Source organism: Notamacropus eugenii, chromosome 7 (genome assembly GCF_028372415.1).
Source record: "Notamacropus eugenii isolate mMacEug1 chromosome 7, mMacEug1.pri_v2, whole genome shotgun sequence".
NCBI lineage: Eukaryota > Metazoa > Chordata > Mammalia > Diprotodontia > Macropodidae > Notamacropus > Notamacropus eugenii.
The window spans coordinates 66,960,431-66,971,029 of NC_092878.1; the positions used below are offsets into that span (position 1 = coordinate 66,960,431).

General features: G+C 35.8%; 1 pseudogene; it reads right to left on the reverse strand.

Annotated features, from left to right (window-relative positions):
* Positions 1-9,114: 9,114 nt before the first annotated feature.
* LOC140514677 (regulator of chromosome condensation-like) lies at positions 9,115-9,851 on the reverse strand (annotated as a pseudogene).
* Positions 9,852-10,599: the final 748 nt, after the last annotated feature.

Consider the following 10,599-nt stretch of genomic DNA (forward strand, 5'->3'; position numbering starts at 1 on the left):
TTATAAGCCCTTGGAAGAGTGAGTGTACCTGAGGGTGACAATCAACTCTGATTAGGACTTATCAATTTCTATATCACTTGTCTGACAAATGAGAGAATCCATATTTTCCCAGATCTGAGTAAATACAATGAGTAGGAATCAACCCATTCACTTAAACCTAGAATTTCTTTTACTGTGTTTCATTGGATCTTAGCCTGTTTAAGTCTCTACCCGAGATTTTTCACACCAGTCAATTCCTGGATGAGGAAATAAGAAAGGGGAAAAACCTTGCTTCTAATTCAATATTAAACACAAGAGAGAAATAATCATTTCTCTCAAAGTCTTGAAAGTTAAAGTGAGGAGGGAATTTATTTCAGGCATGGGGGAAAGACAAAGGCACAGAGATGGGTGATAGAAGGTTGCTTGTAAGGACAGTAATAAACCCTGTTAAGGCAAACTTTAAAGTACATGAAGAGGAGTAAGACATGATAATGCTGAAAGGTATGTTGAGTCATGTTATGAAGAATTTTAAAAGTCAAACAGAGGATCAAAATAGAACATGCTTATAGCCAGGATTCAGCTTCATGAACATGTGTGAGGATAATATGTCAGGAGAATCACCAAATCCAAGAATTAGGCATATTTTGGGTAATATCCTCCCAAAATGCAAATGATCAATTTGACAGAAGCATTTTGATATAGGAAGATTATTGAGTTGGGAATCAGATAATCTGAATTTTCATTCTAGCCTTGCCAATGACAAGATATGGAACTTTTAGAAAGCTGCTTAAGCTCAATTCCCTAATTTCCAAAATGAAGAAATTTCATGAGAAGACCTAAAAAGTCTTGTCCAAGTCTAAAATATTATGATTCCAATATTCTGACATATCTGCCTATACTTCTGAATCTGTTAATTTACTAATATACATGTCAATTTTTGGTTACATGTAATTCCCATGTATTGCTTCTAGATCTGCTTTTTAAGCAAAGCTGACCAAGGGTGATTGCTTTTCTACGTAACAATCCCTTTTATGACAAGTTAAATCTCATAAAAAGTAAAGAGTTTACATTTTAATGTAAGAAGACATTTCATCAAAGACAGTTGAAAAGAGTAGATGGGGATAAGGTACCCATTGATGGAGCATGGTGACAAGAGCAAAGCACAATTCATGGCATGTAGTAAGTACTTAATAAATGACTGAAAAAAAAAGAAATTCCTGGGAAGTTAAGTCAACAGTGTATCCTGGAGAGGAATAAAGACACCTTTAACCTGGGTCTCTTTCTTAAAATGGAAGCTCTGGGAGGAATTAGCCAATGAGAAAGTGAGGCATTAGAGATAGGAGGTTATTTTCAAAGTGAAAAGTAATCCATATGTGGAGTCAATTTCCCGGGTGAAGATACTTTTATGACATTGTAGAGAAAGTCCTGTGAAGATTAATCAGCCAAGCGGGATGGAGAGGAATGAAGACAGAAGGAATTATACTCCCTTCTCATCTCGAGAGTTTTGAACTCTTCCATAAAGCTTTTCCTGAGCTACTTATCTAAAAGTAATCCTTTTCCTCATCAAAATTTCTGAGGGTGGTTGATCTAATTCTCCTTTACTCAGACGATATTCTACTTTACACATTACATTTTTTATACAGATGAAGTATTTCATATATTCAATTATAAGCTACTTGAAGGCAAGGACTTTGTCATTTTCACCTTTTTATCCCAAGCACTTAACACAGTCCCTCCTTTGTAAGAGCAGGCTTTTAATACATTTTATTATGTTCATCGGCTGAATTTATCAATGAGTTTTGTATATTTCCTTCACTGCAGTTATTCACACTGATAAGTTAAAATAAAAGACTATACCTATCACAATGGAGACATGAACCATTATGGGCAGATGAGGAAGGTAAGACTAAAACCAGCTACTTAATGAGAATTATCAAGTTTAATTATTCTTCTACATTTACAGCACATTCTTGATTTTCTGAGATTAGCAGGAGGCTGAATAATTGAATATAATCAAGCACATGTTTAAGTGGGGGAAGTAACTTTGGGGAGAGGCTGTGGGAGACCCAAACCAATTTTGTAATACAAATGAGCAGATAATCAAAGTAAACTTGATATACGAAGTGAAGTGGTTGTGAGACTCTGGAAGGAATCAAATTTTTGTTGATCCCACCATTTGACAGTTCTTAAGGAAATTGGTACAGCATTTGTTGTGCAGCGAGTGGATAAAGAAACCTTAACTGGTGTGATATGAAGTAGTTTCATGGTGGTAGAAGAAAATTTGGAGAGAATACATCAACTTACCCTATTATTCTCAGACACAGTCTAAGATTCTTAGAAAAGCAAAAATTCAACCTTTAGAACTCCATTTCTTTATCCTTTCAATGAATCATTTGCAGTTCATGAAATAAATCTTCTTTTTTCATTTCGCTCTGCTCCAACGATAGAGAAACCTTTAGGCAGTTTCATAATTGCATTATTCAAGACACTTAGGTAATTCACAGTAGGCAAAAAAATTCTCAGATAATAATTCCTCATTGTGGTTTTTATAAGACTATTTAAAAAGAAGAAATAAAAACTTCTAAAATAAATGGATATATCTCATTCTATCCAACAGATATGTTCCTAGAAAAGCATGTACATCAAAATTGTGTCTGTAGAATTTGTATTTTCCCACTAAATTCACAATTTCAGAGATGTATTCCCATAGTAAATGTTGCTCCCTTCCTTCCTAGGATATTATTTAAAAATAACCCTTAAGAATCTAGCAAATCCTTAAAAATTACATAAAGTAGGTAATATGCCTCACATGGTTAGTGTTAGGAATACATTATATAGCATATATAAGTGTTTTGAAAACATGAAACAGTATATACGTACTTATTACTATTATTGTTAGTGTTATTACCATCCAGTGACATTTTTATTTGGATCCCCAGTATTTTCTATATTCCCTTTTCTAGCAGCCTACAAAGTTTTGTATCTCATACTCACATAGCCCACTCACTGGTCACTGTTTCCAACCCCTTTGAAATGCCCCTGTTCATCTGGTGGGTCCTAAGTGAATGTGTCTCAACAAAATCAGACTTTTTACCAAATATTTCTCTCAGATAATTATTCACTCAAATCTTTTTAGCAATGAGCTGGTACTCCACTACAGTCTTATTCTGATGACTCATCATGGGATACTTCATTCTGACTGGGAAGAGACTTTGACTTCTTTAAAGGAATGTCAGTGGAACTGAAACACTGAAAAATCCTACCAATATGGAAAGATTTTGATAATGGAGCTGGTGATGTACAATCACCAGATTCAAGTCTATCATGTGAAAAATAGTCTACCTAAGTTTGTAGCATTTCCATTCTTAATTCATTTAGAGAAGACATTGTTGACATGGATCATGAACAATTTAAAAATTTTTTTTGATAATTGTATTTCAACATAATTGGTTTCCTTTATAACTCCATTTACTTTATTTTATGCATTTAAAAATATTATTCTGAGAAAGGGTTCATAGACTTTACCAGATTGCCAAAGGAGTCCATGAAACAAAAAAAAGTCAAGAACTTCTTATTTATATAGATTCACATAAATGTATATGTTTATATACACACATATATACACACACGCATACATATATACATATACACATACATATTTACACATATATATACCCCCATATATATACACCCCCACATATATACATACATATGTAGCTATACTCTCAAAAACCATCTAGAGTCATAAAGAGGCTGAGAACTGTGACATCAAAGGGAACACTCATGAATGAAATAATGGATTCTTGAAATGAGGAGATATATGTCAACAGGCAGTTCAGTGATATTAGGATGTGCTTCATACTTAAAATTTTTTGCTTGTTTTATAGTTTTATCTAATTTAATACAATCCGTCATGAGTGATAAAATAAAACATATTTTCTTGTCTTCCTGATCTCCCACAGTAACAAAATAAATGACTTTTCAAAAGTGTTCATTGATCTTTCCCCATGGTTTATATTTTTTTATTTTTCACAATAAAATACTAGCAAAAGTACTGACTTTTTTTGGGAAAGTCTTTGGTAATATTATTATAATTAATGAATGTTATTTTTTTGTGTATGAGAAAGAAGGAAAAAGGGAACAGTAGATTAGATCCAATATGGAATTAGATCACTGGAATTCTGATCATAATTGGAAAATAAATGAGAAGTTTTTATTTGCTTTGATTTAGTGTAAGGAGTCTTATACTGAGTAACTTGGTGGTGCAGTTGGAAGAATGCTGTACTTATAGTAAAGAAGATTTGATTTCAAATTCCACCTCAGATGCTTCCTTGGGCAAGTCACTTAAATTGGTCCAACTTGTTTTCTTATCCATAAAATAAGGGCAATAATAATAATAACTCACATGGTTAGTGTTAGAAATAAATTATATAGCATATATAAGTGTTTTGCTAACATGAAACAGTATATGAGTACTTATTATTATTGTTATTGTTGTTATCCAGTCACATTTTTATTTGGATCCCCAGTATTTTCTATATTCTCTTTTCTGGCAGCCTACAAAGTTTTGGGTCTTACCCACATAGCCCAATCATTGTCCATTGTTTTCAACCCCTTTGAAATGCCCTTGTTCATCTAGTAGGTTCTAAGTGAAATATTAGGATTCCTTTTCCTGTTTTGTCAGTTCCATGGACAGTAGCTAGTGCTTTAATCATTTCTTCACTAGTTCTGTGCTCTCCTCCTACCCCATTCCTCCTCCCATCTACTGTGGGGCTTTTGTGGTACTTAGCATAACAAAAGATAGTGCAAGGGGAAACCTAGAAACAGTTATAAGACCTCATTAATGTTACTAGCCAATTTCCCTACCACTGCTTGTCTTCTGAGATAATCACTCAGTTTTATCAAGAATTCATTTTGTATCAATAAGATTAAATACCCCTAGAATTTTGAGAAACAATAATATTTCCCATGACTTGTATTTTGTGTATTCCTATGGGGTAGTAGGTATTTTTCTGAGTCTTCCCAGGTGTTAAGCTTTTGTGAATATATGAATGAAAAAGCCTTCATTAAAAAAAAGAAAAAAAAATAGATGCGAAGGGAAAAAAATCAGGCTGCTTCAGGCAGAGCTCACTGTTAAACAACTTAGGTATTTAAATTAGAGTTAATAATAACTCCCATTTATATAGTGGCTTATAATCTATAAACACTGCCTTTATTACAGTGCTATACAATTACAATTAAAGGGGCAGTTAGGTGGTGCAAGTGATAGAGCATCAGTGCAGGAGTCAGGAGGATCTGCGTTCAAATCTCTCCTCAGACACTTGAAACTCACTAGCTGTGTGACTTTGGGCAAGTCACTTAACCCCAATTGCCTCACCTGGGTCAGCTCCAGTCATCCTGATGAATATCTGGTCACTGGATTCAGATGGCTCTGGAGGAGAAGTGAGGCTGATGACCTGCACAGCCCTCCCTCATTCAAAATAAAGTCAAGTGCAAGTCATGTCATTTTTTCTCTGATGGCATGATCTTCTTCGGCAGTGAAGGACAAACACACACATACAATTACTACAGATTCTAGACTAAAACCTAGACCTTCTGACTCCAGTGGTCTATTCACCACACCCCAGCAATCTAATCTATAACTGTTCTTGTAAAATTCTAGTTGCCACTAAATCAAAAGATCATAGAAAACTGGAAACAGTTTTGGAAACTTTTGGAAAAAGTTCACTCCTGTTCTCCCCACTGACTAAATTCAACAAGAAGGATACTCCAAACATTCAAATCATTAAAGGAAGATCCTTGGAAAATTGTAAAACATGATTCTTCTTTCTACACCCAAAAGGACCCTGTAGGAAAATGTGTCTTTTATCATTCTAATAATATGGAGAAAAAATGTTAAAATGAACCCCTTCCTATGAGCAAGGTAGAAATGACATATCAACCCTTACAAAATAAATGCTGTTCTAATTTAGAGCGTTTTCAGGGTGACCTCTCCTTCCCCCTAATTATATTCTCCTTATTAACCCTGATTATTTATAGTCCCATCATTCTTCACTTTTGATGACCTTGCCTTGGGTGATTAGAATCTCATTTCATACTCAGAATATCCCTTAGAAGAAGAGTTAGAAAAAAAGAACTAGACTAGTACTAGAAATTGTCTCCTCTGTTCATGATCCGTCATGCTCAACAAAATCAATACATTCTTTAGGACTGTGGGGTCACATTCATAAAGACGTGGAGATGAGGAAACTGTATATAAGGATCACTGTGAGCTATCCATTGACTTAGAAAACAGCATATGAACATCATTATGTTCTATTGTATTTTTATTTATTTCGCTAAGTATCTCCCAACTACCTTTTTAGTCTGCTTGGGCTGCATTGAAGACTGTTATATTGCCCTATGTGTCCACATTTTCTATGAAATCTTCCCTGACCATCCCAGTCCCAATGATCTCTTTTTTGGTGTTTATACACTTATACAAAACTTTTTCATTCAGTGTCATCCATTTGACTTATTATGCATAGTCCTCTCTTTTCATGCCATCACTTTTTCCCTAGGTTATTTCATCAACCAAGTGGTCTCCTTGATTTCAGTGTGTGATGTTCCTAATCCATTCTGCCACCAAAATGATTTTCTGAGTTTTCAGCTCATTTCCTTGATCAAAATCCTCCCTAGTATACACACACACACACACACACACACACACACATATACATATATAAGATAAAAATAGGAACTCAGTTCTTCACATAAGCTACAATGTGCCTTTGGCCTACCCTTCCCTGCATATTTCCCAAGACTCCCCTTCACATATTTCACATAGCAACCAAAGAGGACTCTCAGTTGTTCTCCAATCTCAATTTTTTTCTTATCTCTGTAAACTCATGTAGGATCTACTCCATTCCTCTATTTTATGCCCTACTCATCTCAGTTGGTTAAATTCTCTCTTCCTTTAACTCTGGTTCTTGCAGAAGTGTTTATTTCCACAGTGAAGGTATTAGACTCTCCTATGAAATGTATTATACTGGAGCTCTTGGTTTGTTACTCTCCTTTTCTTTACTTATCTGAGTATATGACCTATTTCTTAGAGTAAAATTTAAGATTCTTGGGGGAGGGGGGTAGAAACTATGTGATTTTTCTCTTTCTCCATAGTTTGTAGAACAGAGACTTGTCATAATAAGCACTTTACACACACACACACACACACACACACACACAAACACACACACACACACAAACAGAAGCACACAATTGGATTTTCATTTTTGAAGAATCAGAATGGAAAAAAAAACTTAGTTGAGTGGAGCAAAAGGTATGAAAGTATCATTTATATTTGAATACCATGTATATTTTATTGCACAAAAATGAGAAGACCAGGCTAGATTTAAGAGAAAAAAAGACAAAAATAACTGAAAAAAATGTGTTGATGCAAGCAGGGAAGACATTACTTATAAAAGGAAAGGAAATAAGAGGAAATGGAGTTTGCTGTCAAAGTGGTGTATCATGGAGGGATATATTGTAAACTAACAAGGCAATTTCACTGTGTGTTCAGAAATAGATAGAAAAGAAATTATTCAGTTATGTCCCATGTTAAGGTCCACATCTACAGGAGCTATAATAGTGTTCAACCAAAAAAGAGAATTTTGTTATAAACTGTTGTTTAGTCATTTTCAGTTTGTCCAATTTTTTTGTGACCCTTTTGGGTTTTCTTGGTGAAGACTGTAGAATGGTTTGCTTTGTTCTTCTCCAGCTCATTTTATATGTGACAATTAAAAAGGTTCAAGACATAATTTCTGGGTAATTTAACAATTTTGTTAATAAGGTCAGCAGGTTACTAATAAGACGATGATCATTTGGCCCTTTCTCTTAGACCAAAGACAATCATGGGAGTGGGCTCACAATTTATATGCTCTTAGAAGAGTTAAGTATTCAATGAAGGGCTAAGAGTGACATCATGTGGAAAATATCTCTATATTCAGACTACCCACAGTTTTGTGTTATCTAGATCCAAGCTTGAGTAGAACACAATAGGCTTCCCCACTTTAGATTAAATTTTTTTGTAATTGGGTGTGGTCTGAGATAATTTAATTTTTTTACCAGTGATGTCCTTCAAGAGACTGAACTTTTTAAAATCAGGAATTTGGAAGAAAAGGAGATCTCTGAATCTCCTCAAGATATGGGTTATTAATAGCCTTTTCTCTCATACAGATGAGGATATAGGCAAATAGGGATAAGTGACTTGTCCAGGGTCACAGAGCTAGTGAGGGTATGAAGCTAGGTCTTTCTGACTCCAGAACCAGTGTTCTTTCCACTGTGCCAACAAAGGAGAAGATACCTTAGCCTGGTTTAAGGAGAAATTAAATTTTTAAAAGATAGCATTAGAATTGAAATTAGGGTGTAAATTGCAGCTATCAACACAGTATTTAAACACACACATCCACTCACAGACCTACACACACATACACACACACACCAGAAAGTGAAAAATGCAATGGAGAATCTATTCAAAGAAGTAAAGGCTCTGAAAGAAAAATGATGAAGCATTTGGAGCACAAAAACACAGAAATGGAAGAAAATTTGGAAAAAGAGAATTCAATTCAATGATTTTATAGGAACATAAATTTTATAATTTTATACAGGATAGTGTATTAACTATGAAAATAGAGGGAAAGAGGTAATAGAATTACAAGATTATATTTTTAAAACTCAAAGAGACTTTAGGAGGTGACCAAGTATGATTTTCTCATTATATAGATGAGGAAATTGAGATGTATAAAGATTGGATGACTTGCCTAGCGTCTAAACTTAAGGTTCAGTCTTCCTAAGCTACAGCATAATCAGTCAAGTCACTGTAGGTAATGATGACATGACATGCAGCTTTGGAATGACTGTGAGATTGCTCTTCTCATTTACTCCTACCCCAAGTCCCAGTTACTACTACTTAGCCTTGTCCAAACAAACTGTGTGTTGTTGACCCACAGAAAAGACCTGTAGGACACGGTGGAGTTTTTGAATGCTGTCATGGCTTCATGTTGGAGTTCCAACCTGGTAGTAGGAGAGGGCAGTCATAAACATGGCCCTTATGAAGATGAAATGGGCCCCACAGATAACATCCCAGAAGAGGAAAAAACCCTATTGATCTTTGGACTTCAGGAGCCCATATTGGGTCATCAGCAGCTACTCAAGTCCTTTCTGACTCCCATAGTTGGCAAAGAACTCAGGCATAGAACCCAGCTGGTCTAGTTCTCCAAAGCCTAGAGTATACAGGTCAGCATCATTAGGCAGTCATTGCCTGACTCAACCTTCAACACAGGTGTCTCAGGCTGAGTCTGTACAGGGACCATAATTTTCTTCATGGACCCAAGGAGACTCAGAAAGAGCCCCAGAGAAAATCTTTCCTGTCCTTGATTAGCTCTGCAGTGTAGTTTTCTTCATCTGAAACCTGCTCTACCTTCTTAGACAGCTCCACTATCTTTGGAACAGTTTCTCAGCTATCTATGCTGGTAATGCTCCCAAAGATACCTTCATTGCAGGTGAAGGTATAGACTTGAACCCTTTTTTCCAGTCACAATGTGAATCCTTCCAAGCCTCAGACTTTATGGTACCTTCAGGAATGGGGATCAAGGCTATTTGTTTCCACCCTGCCACTTCTCAGCTGAGACCCAGCTGGTCTACAGCCTCCTGGCCCAAGCCTGTTTCAGCATAGTAAGATTTGTGGCAGATTTTTACTTATTTGCTTTCATGGTGGAATTTTCTCCTGGAGGATTTCTCTTGTTCTAGCATTTGGCTGGGATGTTGGTGATCTCTCTACTCTCTTGGCTACGCTGCAAATTACCTATCTCATATTTTACTGAAAAAATGAAGACCATTCACTGTGAGTTCCCTATTCACCACTCTTCCTCATCTCATATTACTCAGACACCTTTTGCTATTATGCTTCACCCCTTGTCTCACATGAAGAGGTAATCTTATTCATTACCAAGACAAACACTTTTGCCTATAGAAGTGATCACATTCTATCTCATCTCCTCCAACAGATTGCTTCATCATCCCCACTCTCACTTATTTTCTGTCTCTCTCTCTCTCTCTCTCTGTTGACCAATACCCTCCCTACTGCATACAAACATGCCCATATCTACTTCATCCTCAAAAAACTCTCACATGATCTTTCTGTTGTAACTATCATTCTGTATCTCTTCTGTGGTTTGTGACTAAATCCCTTGAGAATAATAAATGCTAATAGTAGTAGATGGTTCCACTTTCTCCCCTTCCACTCTTTTCTTAACCCCTTACAATCCTGTTTCTCACCTCATAGTTCCACTGCAACTATCCTCCAAAGTTACCAATGATCTCTTACTTGCTAAATCTAATGCTTTTCTCAGGCCTCATTCTTCACCTCTCTAGACATTTGATCCCGTTGATAACCCTTTTCTACTTGACATTTTTTCTCTCAACCTGGTATTCTGTCCTTGTTTTTCTCCTACATATCAGACTGTTCCTTCTCAGTTGCCTATGTTAGATCTTCATCCAAGTCACATCCTCTAATCATAAGTGTCCTCTTATAGTGCTCTATCCTGGACCCTCTTGTCTTCTCACACTACACTTCTTCACTTGGTG